General features: G+C 37.8%; 2 non-coding genes across 2 annotated transcripts; one reads left to right on the forward strand and one right to left on the reverse strand.

Moving 5' to 3' along the window:
- Nucleotides 1-2,370: 2,370 nt before the first annotated feature.
- LOC121206466 (small nucleolar RNA R71) lies at nucleotides 2,371-2,477 on the reverse strand. Its single transcript, XR_005901501.1, has one exon. It is a non-coding gene; the product is annotated as a small nucleolar RNA R71 (small nucleolar RNA).
- A 7,652-nt stretch (nucleotides 2,478-10,129) lies between these two features.
- LOC121207762 (small nucleolar RNA R71) lies at nucleotides 10,130-10,236 on the forward strand. The gene has a single exon (XR_005902874.1). It is a non-coding gene; the product is annotated as a small nucleolar RNA R71 (small nucleolar RNA).
- The last annotated feature ends 3,019 nt before the right edge of the window (nucleotides 10,237-13,255 follow it).

Consider the following 13,255-nt stretch of genomic DNA (forward strand, 5'->3'; position numbering starts at 1 on the left):
AAAAACAAGCATTAAAAAAAACATCATTTATCAATCATGCAATGCAATCCTATCCAAATTATCCATCTGCTACACACCAGCTCTGTCCCTCGTCACACCATGTGGGGATATGAATATCGACCCTCCCAGCCCACACACCATGGTAGCCCGGTTGTGGAACTACCTTCATTTACATATTAGGCTTTAAAAGCCGTCGGTGAATCCACGATTGTCAAGCAACCATGCGATCCTCATATACTTCCTCTGTTCCATAATTCCCACCTATATGCAACCTAAGCAGAATATCATATGTATGCATGTCACATCCATAAAACTTACATTCAACACCGAGGGGTATTTTGGTCATTTTCGCCATTAGGGGCATTTCGGTAATTTTTCCATAATTACAATTTTCACTTACCTTGGCCCATTAACGAGTCCCGTGAGCTAAGATGAATGAACATTATGCACCAGGTAGGATTCCAGAGAAGAGGAGGTGAGTCATTAAGACCGCTTAAGTACCAAGCTCTCCCTAGATCCAATCCTAAACAGCATATACGCGTTGCCACACCTTAACCCTTTGACTTGTCCACAGTCGTAATATATTAATTAAGTCTTATGTGGATATCATTTACTAGGCCTAAAACCCCTTACAAAACCAAACAATTTCACATACTTGTATCTGGCCCATTAAGCCCAATCTTATTCATATGGCCCATTAGGCCCAAATCACCTGTATATGGCCCATTAGGCCCAAATCACATTTATATGGCCCGTTAGGCCCATTCACATTCATAATAATGCTCACATACAAGTTCCTATCACATAGCATCAACATTCAATTTTTGCCTATTATGGGCCCAACAGCCCATCGGGCTCATTTAGCCCATTCCGGCCCATATGGCCAAATCACAACTCAAGTCCACGAAATCGTCCGTGGGCCTCAGGAAACCTATCGGTCTCCCCCTTACGAGTGTTCGCGCACTTGCAAGTCTATCGTAGCCAAACTTTCGGCATTTCGACTTTTCAGCATTTCGGCTTTTGCCGATACATAATGTGTGTGCAGTGTATGTACACACCTGGTAAGTAAGCGTGATGTGATCTCCTTAGCCCAAACCTACAATCGATATCACTCAAATATTAATCACACGTACTTATCGATTACTTTACCAAAAGCTGGAATCTCACCTTAACCTTACCTGAACGCCAAGCCTTTACTAGCTTTTACTTTGATCACTAAACACACGTATGTCTCAGATCTAAAGAGTAAATTGGCCAAAATCCAAAATCGAGATCTGACACTAATTTCCTACCAAAGTCGATTAGAAAGAAGTGAGGGACCGAATACTCGATACTTATCAAAAACCGATTGGGAAAGCGAACACTTACACTAGAACCGACTGGGTGGAAAGAGTAGTGGCAGCACCAAGGGTATTCGACTCTTAGAGATTTGAATGGCAACAATTGATTACTCAGCACCAAAGAAGAGAGGAAGAAGAATCGGCTAGAGTAAAGAAAATATTGAGTAGAGGAGGGATAAGAATTCGACACAAAGAAAGAAAAGAAAGAAAAAAAGGTTTTCAGCTTTTTAGAGAAAAGGGTTTCTGGCACAAAGTGAAGAGAATTTCGTCATTAGCTTTTTAATCCTCCCATTCGGCACCTATTTATAGCCCTATAGCCAAATTCTTCAAGCCCAAGTTCCCAATTCGGCTCCACTTACTCCTTACTTCTCATCTCCTCGTTTTTCTCCCTAATAACCCCTTGATCCTTTCCTTAATTTTCTCTTCTGAACACTCCCCTTGGAGTCCATCTTCACGCCACTTCCATCCTTCTAGAAGGCCAAAATTAAACTCTAAAAATACTAAGCTAGGATTCGAACCTTGGACCCCCTTGCTAGCTACTAACACCACCTCACTACACCTTATGTGGTGTCACTTAGCCACTCCACCACAGGCTCTTTTTGATGCTATTTTCCCCTATCTTTATTTGAAAGCCCAACCACTTGCCAACCCTGATTCTTTTAATAATTAAACTATAATTTCATTTATTCTTAGGTTCGAACTCAAACCTTAATTAAGACCTACTATAATTATCACATGGCTAGGAACATAAAACACAATTTTTATCAAAACTAAAAATAAAAAAAGTTCGGGATTTCGAGATTTTTGGGTTTCGAGATTTTTGGGGCATTACAGCAAATTTCCTGGAATTCTGTGATACATTTAAAATTAATGGCATTTCTGACGATGCCATTCGTCTTCTGTTATTTCCTTTTTCATTAAGAAACAAAGATAAACAATGGTTGAACTCTTTACCACGAGGGTCAATCACTACTTGGGAACAAATACCAAAAAATTTCTATTAAAATATTTTTCGCCAGCTAAAACAGCCAAATTACGTAATGATATCTTTTCATTTGTGTAGATGAACTTAGAAACTCTTTACGATGCATGGGAGAGATACAAGGACTTACTGAGAAGGTGTCCTCATCATGGGTTACCGCTTTGGCTACAGGTTCAAACATTCCATAATGGCCTAAATCCTTCGACTTGACAAATGGTTGATGCAGCTGCTGGCAGAACCATAAATAATAAAACACCTGAAAATGCTTATGAGTTTATTGAAGAGATGTCACTGAATAACTATCAGTGGCAAGTCATGAGGACTAAGCCAACTAAAATAGCAGGCGTTTATAACGTTGATTCGGTTACTATGCTGTCAAACCAGGTAGAATTTCTAAATAAAAAGATTGATGGTTTACTTGGTTCTACTCAGGTACATCCAGTAATGAGGTGCGAGACGAATGGAGGAGGAGCATGCACAGAGTATCAACCCTTCAACCCTAGCATCGAGGAGGAACAAGTTCAATATATGAGTAACAATAACTCTAGATCCCAATATAACCCATATAGTAACACTTATAATGCAGGTTGGAGGAACCATCCCAATTTCTCGTGGGGTGGTCAAGGAAATCAAAGAGCACAACATCCTCCGGGTTTTCAACAACCACCCTATCAATAGGAAAAGAAACCGAACCTTGAAGAGATGCTATCTAAATTTATCTCGGTGTCAAAAACCCGTTTCCAGAATACCGAGACAGCACTTAAAAATTAACAAGCGTCGATCCTAGGGCTCGAAACTTAGATCAGCCAGCTTTCCAAACAAATCTCTGAATGACCACAAGATAGCTTGCCAAGTAATACTGAACCCAACCCAAGAGAACAGCTCAACACAAATAATGTTCAAGATAAAGAAGGATTAGTTGAGCCTGAGCCAGAACCGATGCAAGAAACTGTGGTAAGCAAAGGTCAAGGTGAGGTAGGTCATAACAAAAACAAATCAGTGAATGTCGAATATAAACCTCATGTGCCATACCCCAACGCAACACGGAAAGACTGCTCAGATGAACAATTTGGTAAATTCCTTAAACTCTTTAAAAAATTACATATTGACTTACCGTTTATTGAAGCTCTATCGCAGATGCCAAACGCAATGAAATTTTTAAAGGAGCTTTTAGCAAATAAACGGAAGTTGGACGAGGCGTCGCATGTGGAGCTAAACGCAGTTTGCTCAGCTATTCTATAGAATAAACTACCCAACAAACTAAAATATCCAGGGAGTTTTACGATTCTTTGCTTAATTAGGAGTTTAGATGTTAATAATGCATTAGCTGATTTAGTGGCTAGTATTAACGTCATGCCCTACAAAATGTTCAAACAATTAGGTCTTAGGAAACCCAAACAGACTAGGATGAGGATTCAATTAGAAGATAAAACTATAAGATTCCATAGGGGTATTATTGAAGATGTGCTAGTTAAAGTCGATAAATTTATATTTCCCGTTGACTTCATTGTTCTAGACATAAAGGAGGATAGCAACACTCCTTTGATTTTGGGACGGCCCTTTTTAGCAACTGCTAAAATGATTATTGGTGTTGGCATAAGTGAGCTCACACTCCATGTGGGAGACGAAACAATCACCTTTCAAGCTCGCAATTCTGGCGCCATATCGAAAATTGAAGGTGATCGCCTAAACCATTCTACTAAAACTGACAATATGGTACAACCTACTTTGCAGGAAATGAGTCTGAAGGAAGCACATGAGTCATTCTCAAGCAGTAGCAGAAGATCTATTCATGAAGATCAAAGGCTACAAATCGATGAGCTAAATGAATGGCGGACGCATAAACCGAGAACACATGATAAACCAAAACTACGCCAGAACGAGCTAACACCTTCCTACGTTAACTTAAGGTTGGAGATAAAGTCTTATTAGATACCGCAGATCCTTACATTTTCACTACCACACCAAACGAAGAAATCCCTCTTATGGTACTTAGGATTTTCCCATTCTGTACAGTCGAGGTAAGTCATCCCAAGTTCGGCACTTTTAAGGTAAACAACACCCGTCTAAAACCTTATTTTGATGAGAATGATAGCAGGAATGAGGAGTATAAACTCCTCGAACCACCATGACCATTAAATGGAGAGGTAAGTCAAGCTTAGACTATAAATAAGCACTTCTCGGGAGGCAACTCGAGCACTAACAATATTAATTTCTTTAAATTTTAGTATTTAACACCTAACTTACTTACAGAGATCTTGAATACAGGTTTTTCCACACAGACACGGCCAAGCACACGGGCATGCTCAGGGCCATGTGAAAATAGGGGAAAGATTCCCCAACACGGGCTACCATAAATTGCCATGACCGTACGATATGGCCGTGGGCAAACCTATCAAAACAACACGGGCGTACAACACGCCCGTGTCTAGAACCCGTGGTCGAACCTGTTAAACGAACACGGGCGTAGGCCTACATACACAGGCATGGGAGAAGCGAACAAAGCCAGGCACAGTCATGCGACAGGGTTGTCTGCACCCACACACCTAAGGAACACGGGCATGGACTAAAAGTCAAATGCACCCAAATTGAAAATTCGCGAGTTACACGGGTAAAAAATTGGGGAACATGGGTGTGTTCCCTAGCCGTGTGCCCCAAAATCTAGAAATAGGCTACACTATTCATTGTCTTCTTCACCCAAAAAACCCTAACCCTAACCGTTGCAAGTCCACACGCCCTCCCCACCATGCCCGTGCGCCGCTTCCAACTGCATTTTCGACACCCAACCTCTTTCCTTTAGCGTTTGTTTACTCATTTCTCTTTTATTTCACTAATTTATAATGTTATTTATCATAGTAATTTATATTTTTCATATTATTTTCATCTTTCTATCACTCAAATGCCATTTATAGAACAAGTTATCATCTTTTTCTTGTTCAAATTCTTATTCATCACATGATTTCTCTACTCCACTTGATTAGTTAGCAGTGCATATTCATGGTTAGGATAGTTGAAATATTCATGCCTCTTGCGTTGACATTTATGTTCATTCGTATACTATGATACATTCCATTCTTTGTCATTTTTACTTATATCACCATGCTAATGCCACAAAAGTAGGTCACTGAACTTATTGTTTTTGCTAACCTTAGTAATTGTGGTTGAACATATGTATGGATTTTTCCTCTTCGAATTTAGTCGCATTTTCCCCTGTCTACTCATCAAGACAAATTAATGTTCCCAATTGCAAGCATACGATGTCATCTTCACATGGTAAAAAGGTCGTTGTCCCTGCTTCAAAGAAAATGAAGAGAGCGTCATCTTCTTTGGGTCCTATTGCGGAAGTTCGTCACCCTTTCTTGAGGTTTCCCATCGGGCCCCAAGAAGAACTTTTCCAAATGCTCCAGGCTCGACTTTTAATTGCGGGCCGCTGCATCGACTGGGCTACAGTAGAACAAGTTCAGTTGGTTGATGCAATTCGGGCCCTCCTAACCACCGACCCTTAGGAGCTTTTCTTTGAGATCATCAAGCCGATGTATCTCGAGCTCACGATGGAATTATGCTCCATATTTCATCTTCAGACCGTGATGACGAACTACGATAATCCTGGCACGGTGCAATTTTGCCTAGGTGAATTAGTCCGCCAGCTCAACGTCCCAGTATTCGGTACTGCACTGGGTTTATAAACGGAGGAACTCAAGGAGGAAAATGACTTACATGCTCTCAACCACCACATCCATCATTCTCCTTCACGATGCTGGGACGCACTAGTACCAGACACGGCCACCTACAATCCTAGCCGCTCTAAGGCATCGGCTCTCCCTCTATCTCTGAGGTACCTACACGTCATTTTGGCTCAAACGATAACAGGAAGGTGAAAGAGCACTGGCGTTGTCAATATTCATGACGCCTACTTTCTATGGTGCATGTCGCACGGGCATGTCATCGACCTTGCCTATTTCATTGCCCTCGCCATTCAACACCAGATTGAGCGGCATAGTAAGGGGTTCATCTCCATTGGCCCCTACGTGATGCGATTGGCTCGACACTTCGAGCTCCTCAGCAACGCGGCCCAAGAATCATCCTTGACCCTCATTGGCCAGATGTCTCCACAAGGCATCTCAAGCATGCTTAGCATGAGGATGATCGAAAAGCGCCGAGGAACCTACCCTCCTCAATATCATCTTGTCCAAACTACTAAAGAGGAGGCCCCCGAGGACATTACTGATTATGTCCCCCCACAACACAAGGACCCATCGTCTCAGCCACCACCACCCTCTCGTCCAGTTCATGCGGCGGTTTCATATGTTGACATCTCTGAGCGCCTCACTAGATTCGAGCAACAGTGTTTTCAACGATTTGACAACATTGATGCTACTCTATAGCAGATTTGTCAGCACCTCCACATCTCATCGCCACCCCCACCTCGCGAACCATTTAGCGATGAAGATGTTTAAAAACATTTATTTATTATTTTATGTTTTTACTTTTATTTTATTTTAAGACTACTTTTTATTTTTCTTTCACCTTATTTTTATTAGGACTTATAATTATTATTTTACAATATTTAATTTTGGCTAATTCCTATTGAGTACTTACCCTTCCTTATATATTTCCTAAAAGAGTTCCTGATTTTATTACAGTTATAAAGAGCTCCACAGCTCACTATTACTCAGGAACTCGAAACTCCACTGGGAAAGGTTCTCCACGACTGCCATGTCCTGCTCGACCACGATCATAACCAACTTCAGATATAATATTATTTTGGCGCAGGACTTATGAACTAATGAACCTCTACTACCACCGGAGTATCCTCCTCCACCCACACGTCGATTATGCTCCAAAACTCCAGTTCAAGGAAATTCACTCATCACTTAAGAAGTTTCACTCCTCTCCCTATCTTATTTCTATATTCTTATATCTATCTTTGTACGTTAAGGACAATGTACATCTTAAGTGCGGGGATATTCATTTCATTATCAGAAAAATCCCTGAATGACTGCCTTGTTCTCTTGAAAAGCTCTCATATCATATTTAGGATAAATTTTAATTGATTTATGATTTTTATTGGTATATCTTGAATTAAAACATAGGCATTTATGCATTGATTGTTTAAACTTTAAGACATTAGAGAATCAAGCATGATAAGTTGATTTTTAAGAATTTAAAATTTTAGGTTGTTTCTCCAAAGTTTAGGTATTACTTTGAGTTGGAATTCACAAGTTTTAAACATCAAAAAGCCATAATTTTTGTGAGATTTTTCAGCATTTTGAGCATCTATTAATTCTTTCATGCTCACTTTTATTATTGCTTTGAGTGCGTCAATATTGAATTGTTATTCTAGAACTTGCTTGATTATGCAAGTCAAGACCACACCATTTGATTAGATATGTCAAAATGATTAAGGCCCTTAGGATTAACCCACTTATGCCATGAAAAGCCTACCTTCAAAATTAACCCCTAGTGAACCCCTTTGAGCCTAACAACCTTTTTTTTATATTACCCGTAATATTAACCCTTAACACATTATTGTTGAAATCCCCTAAATTAAATTTGATCCCTATTTTTGTCGAGATTTGAATTGAAATAGTTACTCAGCTATGTCTTGTTCTTAATAGTTAGTCTATGTTATTTAACTTGTTTTTTTAAAAAAAAAATTATGTATACACATTAGTAGTAATCTTTTGTTTTTGAGCTTAAGTATTTAAATTCCATATTCTGAGAAGAAGCTCTGTTGTACGCAAGTGAAGATTAAATCTTTTTCTAGTTAAGTGATTTTTCAATTCAATCTCGATTCTAACCATTTCTTTCAGCTTGTGACCACATCCCCTAACCAAAGCCATGTTACAACCCTCTAAAGACCTTTTGATTGATGGATTATCTCAATTTATAGTGGTGGAGATGTGATTTTCATGCAAGCCTATGGTAATAACTTTTCATATTTGACTGATGAGTGCTACTTACATTGTCCTTAAACACTTTGAGTGATTTGAGTGAATCTTTAGTGAGGATGTTAAACTCCGTGAGATTTCGAATCGAGGTAACCACTTAGATAAGGGGAGATGGCTAAAGTTTTGCATGATTAAATACTCAACTTGGAATGTTTGATTCTTTGATATTCTTTCAGTTGAATTTTCAATGTATGATTACCTATGGATTATTTTGATATATTATCGATAGAAATTATAGGTTAAGAAGAATTTATTTTGAATATGAGTTGAGAATTTTGCTTGAGGACAAGCAAATGCTTAAGTGTGGGGGTATTTGATAAACCGTAATTTATACATAATTTTACCCCATGCTTAATGCATTTTATGGATGATTTTTCCTTAGAATTGGTGAATTCGATGCTCCTAATGCCTTAATTTCATGTTTTATACTTAGGTGAGCATAGGAGAGCGAAAGGAACGAGAAACGAGCCAAAAACAGAGAAAATGGTCCAAAGTACGAAATCAACACGGCCTGGACTTCCTCACACGGGCATACCACATGGCCGTGTCAATCTGGCAAAATCGAAGCATGACCCGCACGGGCGTGTCACACAGGCGTGTCCCTGCCGAGCCCAAGTTGAGTCCAATTCGGAAAAGGCTAATTTTGAAGATTCCTAGGCATTCCAAAGCCTATAAATACACCCTAGAGGAAGAGGAAAAGAGAGAGAGAGAAGGAGGCAGGGAACTGCTCAAGGGAAGCCGATTGATCCATCTCAGAAGCTGGAGTCACCATCAAGACTGAAGATATCCCCTCAATTTACCTTTAGGAGTTTTGGGTTTTCTTTATGTTTTGTATTCATTATTCTTCTGAGATGTTTTCCTTTTTAGTTATGAACTAAATCCCCTAAATACCTAAGGGGAATGAAACCTAAGACGAATCTTGTTATTATTTTCTGAATTGCATGATAAATATTTAACTTGTTCTTAATTATGTGTTCTTAATTCTTGTTTTGATATCCCAGGATACTGATTCAAGATAAGCTCTTATTCAGAAGAGGAATAGACCCTGTCTAAGAGTACGTTTGTCATAATTAAGCAGAGTTGATTGCGTGCCTAGACATAAGGTGACAAGATTTTACCGGATTAGGTGAAACCTAATAAGGAGATCCATAGATCGAGTTAATGCAACCCTGGGGTGTTAATTAGAGAAAAGTCTCAATTATTCAATCTAGGGATTAGACGTTATTAGTCCTGAATAGGGATAATAACATAACTTAGGGATCTCTACGGGACAAGTTAAATGAATAAATCGTCCGATTTGGAGCCAGAATAACAAGTAAAGTCTAGGTGGATTTTTCCTTAGGTATTGTCTTAATTCAATCGTTTTCCAAAAGTAATCCCTCAATTCTACTTTTTGCAAATTCTTAGTTTAGATAATTAGTTAGTTAAAACAAAACCCCCTTATTCTTAGGCTAGATAATAAAAAGACAGTCATTACTAGTACTTTTAGTTCCTTTGGGTTTGACAATCCGGTCTTACTAAAACTATACTACTGTTCTATAGGTACACTTGCCTACATCGTGATAATAGTTAGTTTCAAGAACGATTCTTTATAAATATTTAAAACCTGTCACACGAAAATCGCGATCACCCATTCTGTCTCTAACTTGTATGACTAAACAAAAAATGTGCCTCCTCCTCACTGACCCTATGCTCAAGTCCCAAAACTTCTAGGCCGAAAATTCGGGGCGTTACACATTTTGTAAGCTTTATTGTAAGACTTAGAAAGAAGAGCTCCATTTGCAGAAACATCTACCACTATGCTTGTATGTGCATTGAGACCATTGTAAAAAGTATTCAATTGAATGCAATGTGGAATCCCATGGTGAGGGCACTTTCACAATAACTCCTTAAATTACTCCAATGTCTCATACAGTGATTCGTCATCAAGTTATTGGAATGCAGTGATCTCATTTCGAAGCTTGGCATTTTTACTGGGAGGAAAATATTTCATCAAGAATCGTTCAGCCAATTCTTGACATGTAGATATGGAGTCAAACTGTAAAGAATTCAACAATGCACGTGCTCTATCTCTTAACGAGTATGAGAATAACTTTAATCTCAAAGTATCTTCGATCACTCTGGCCAATTTGAAGGAGTCATTTACTTCCATGAATAAGCGAAGATAAAAACATGTATCTTTAGTAGGTATCCCATTAAATTGGCCCATTATTTGTAACATTTGGAACATCACTAGCTTCAATTCAAATTGTGATGCCTTAATTTCAAGTCTTACAATACTTGGATTTAATTCATTAAAGAAAGGCACAACATATTGACAGATGGCATAATCTTTGTCATTAGCAACAATGATCAGATTTTGAGATTTAGCAGCTCCGTCTCTTTTATCTTGGTTTATTTCTTTGGTTTGTCTCTAGTTCACACGTTCCCTTCTTCTTCTTCTAAAGGTACATCCAGTTTCAGGATTATTTGGAAGTAGATCGATAATTCAATCTATGTTCATAAACACCTAAAAATCACAAAATTAAGTAAGTTAATATTGCCAAAAAAATAAACCAAATTGCAAAATAATTAACTTCACAAATAATGACTAAAACAACCCTAGCAACGGCGCCAAAAACTTATTGCGATATTATCAAATGATGTGCAAGTGTACACAATCGCCAACAAGTAATAAAGTAGTAAGCAAAGAATATCGTCTCCACAGGGACTGTACGTAAGACAAATAATGTGCAATTAACAACTAATAAATTGGTGATGGAAATAATAAAGAAAGAATTGAGTTAACTAATTAGCCTAATTAAAATTAACTAAATGTGCACAACAATTAAAATATAGCACTGACTGTAAGCAGCAAATATTAACAAGTTTAAATCACAATGACATAAAAGGCTAGAATAACTACTTTCCCCTAACTTATGATCATTAAAAACAATGGTAAGGAATGTTATGGTGAACTCGTGGAAATTGGCAATTTGGCAATTCGTCTCACTTTTTACCTTTTAGTTTCTTTAGCATATTTATATGTTTAATTAACTTCAAGGTTCATATGCAAGCATCATTCTTAGGGGTTATGCAAGGTAACAATATTGCTAGTTACCATTACTAATTCAATTATTAAGAAATCAAACATGCACCATTCAAATAGTGTGTCCACTAATTACCATCTTGTTTAGATTGATGAATTAATTCATATACTTCCCAACACTAATTATGCATTAGCAAGCATGATAATGATTTTATTTAAATGAATAAATAACCAATGCAAAGAACATCAATAGTAGAGTATTAATAGCACAATCTAAGGGATTATAATTATTCTAGCATCAACAAAATTAAGTCATAACAATTAAATTAAAAGTAAAAGAATAAGTTGCAATCATGTTTACCACTCTATGAACAAAGTAAAATATTAAAGGAATGAAAATCGTAAGGCCAATTCCTATAGTTCTTCAAGGCAGTGCTTACGTTGCTCCTCCTCCTTTCTTCTCCTTTGCTTGCTTCTAGGCACAAATGCTTTAAATTTTGTCGACATTTGCTACTCTCAATGTTTCTAAGATGATTTTTTAACTCTGTGTTGTGCACTATCAATTGTGGTATGTTTGAAATGTAGCTAGTGCCCCCTATTTATACTAGTGAGCCCCCTTCTCCCTTTACTATTTTTGGCATCTCACCCTTGATTTTCTCCATATAGGTAGACGGTTGGCATGATTTGAGGAAGAATGGTGGACAATTTGCTTAATTTAAGGGAGAGGGTGGACGATTTGCTTGATTTGTGGAGGAAGAGTTACTTGATTCTCTCAATGGCTGATTTGGTGGTTAAGATAGGTAAAGACCAAGTCCATGGATGGTTTTAAGCTACCTTCTCCTCTTTAGCGGACGATTCGGGTTACTCCTTCCCTTAGTAGACAGTTTGGGCTCTTTTGGGCTATCCAAGCTTGTTTGTCCACTCCATCATTGGGTTGAGAAGAATCTTGAAGTCCAACAAGCAATATTGGGGTGTTCAAAGATGACAACATATCATCCCAATCCCGTAAGTCCTATGTTGCAGTGTTGCTACGACATTGAGTGTCAACATGTGAACTTTAAGTCCTTCTTTCCTCCTATTGCACCAACTACCTTCAAAGATGAAGAAATCATATATTTAGATATAAATAAATCAAGGTGAATTATTCTGGGATAAATTTTACAATAAACAGAAATTAGAATAATTACAACACAAATTGTCATCAATCAACCTTGACTTGAATGAAATTGTAAGTTAAAAGGTATTAAAATAACTCTATATTTTAGAGTTATCACAGACTCGTTCAGATTATCTATTAAAGTTTTCTTTCTCACAATATAAACGTTTTTACAGTGCCACTTATCATCAGTTCGAATTTAGACAATTAATGAGCTAATATTTGCTTGTCACAATTTCGCTATGTATGCAAAACATGAAAGACAAACACAAAAAATATAATAGTTAAATGTAAAATTAACTGTATTCATTTATTCATCATTCAAATACATAGAAAACAGTTACATATTTACTACAATATGAGTCCATTTCCCAACACAAAGCCCATGACCATTGTGCACAGAATGTCCCATGGAGGTCAACTGATTAAATGTGGCTCATTTGACCTGCTTGAACTAGCCCGACTCTTGGAACACATGGAAAAGTTCATCTACCTGAAGCCTAAGTGGCCCAGTAAAACACTCGAGTAAAACTAGAGTTACTATGGTAATTAATGTAAATCCTAAGGGATCAAGATGTATAAATTTTAAATCCCGACTCTCATCTAATAAATAGACACTAATCTCAACCGCTGATGTAATTCGATCTGTACCGTTAGATCTCAGGGAGCTCAACTATTAATAAATGCCTCCCTCTTCATTTGTAATCATCCCATTGTACTTCATTCATTCTTTAAGTTAAAGAATTTATTTAGAGCATTTACTCAAACACCTTGTGTACATTACTTTCTGGTGGCTTT

This window comes from Gossypium hirsutum, chromosome A01 (assembly GCF_007990345.1).
Source record: "Gossypium hirsutum isolate 1008001.06 chromosome A01, Gossypium_hirsutum_v2.1, whole genome shotgun sequence".
Taxonomy (NCBI): Eukaryota; Viridiplantae; Streptophyta; class Magnoliopsida; order Malvales; family Malvaceae; genus Gossypium; species Gossypium hirsutum.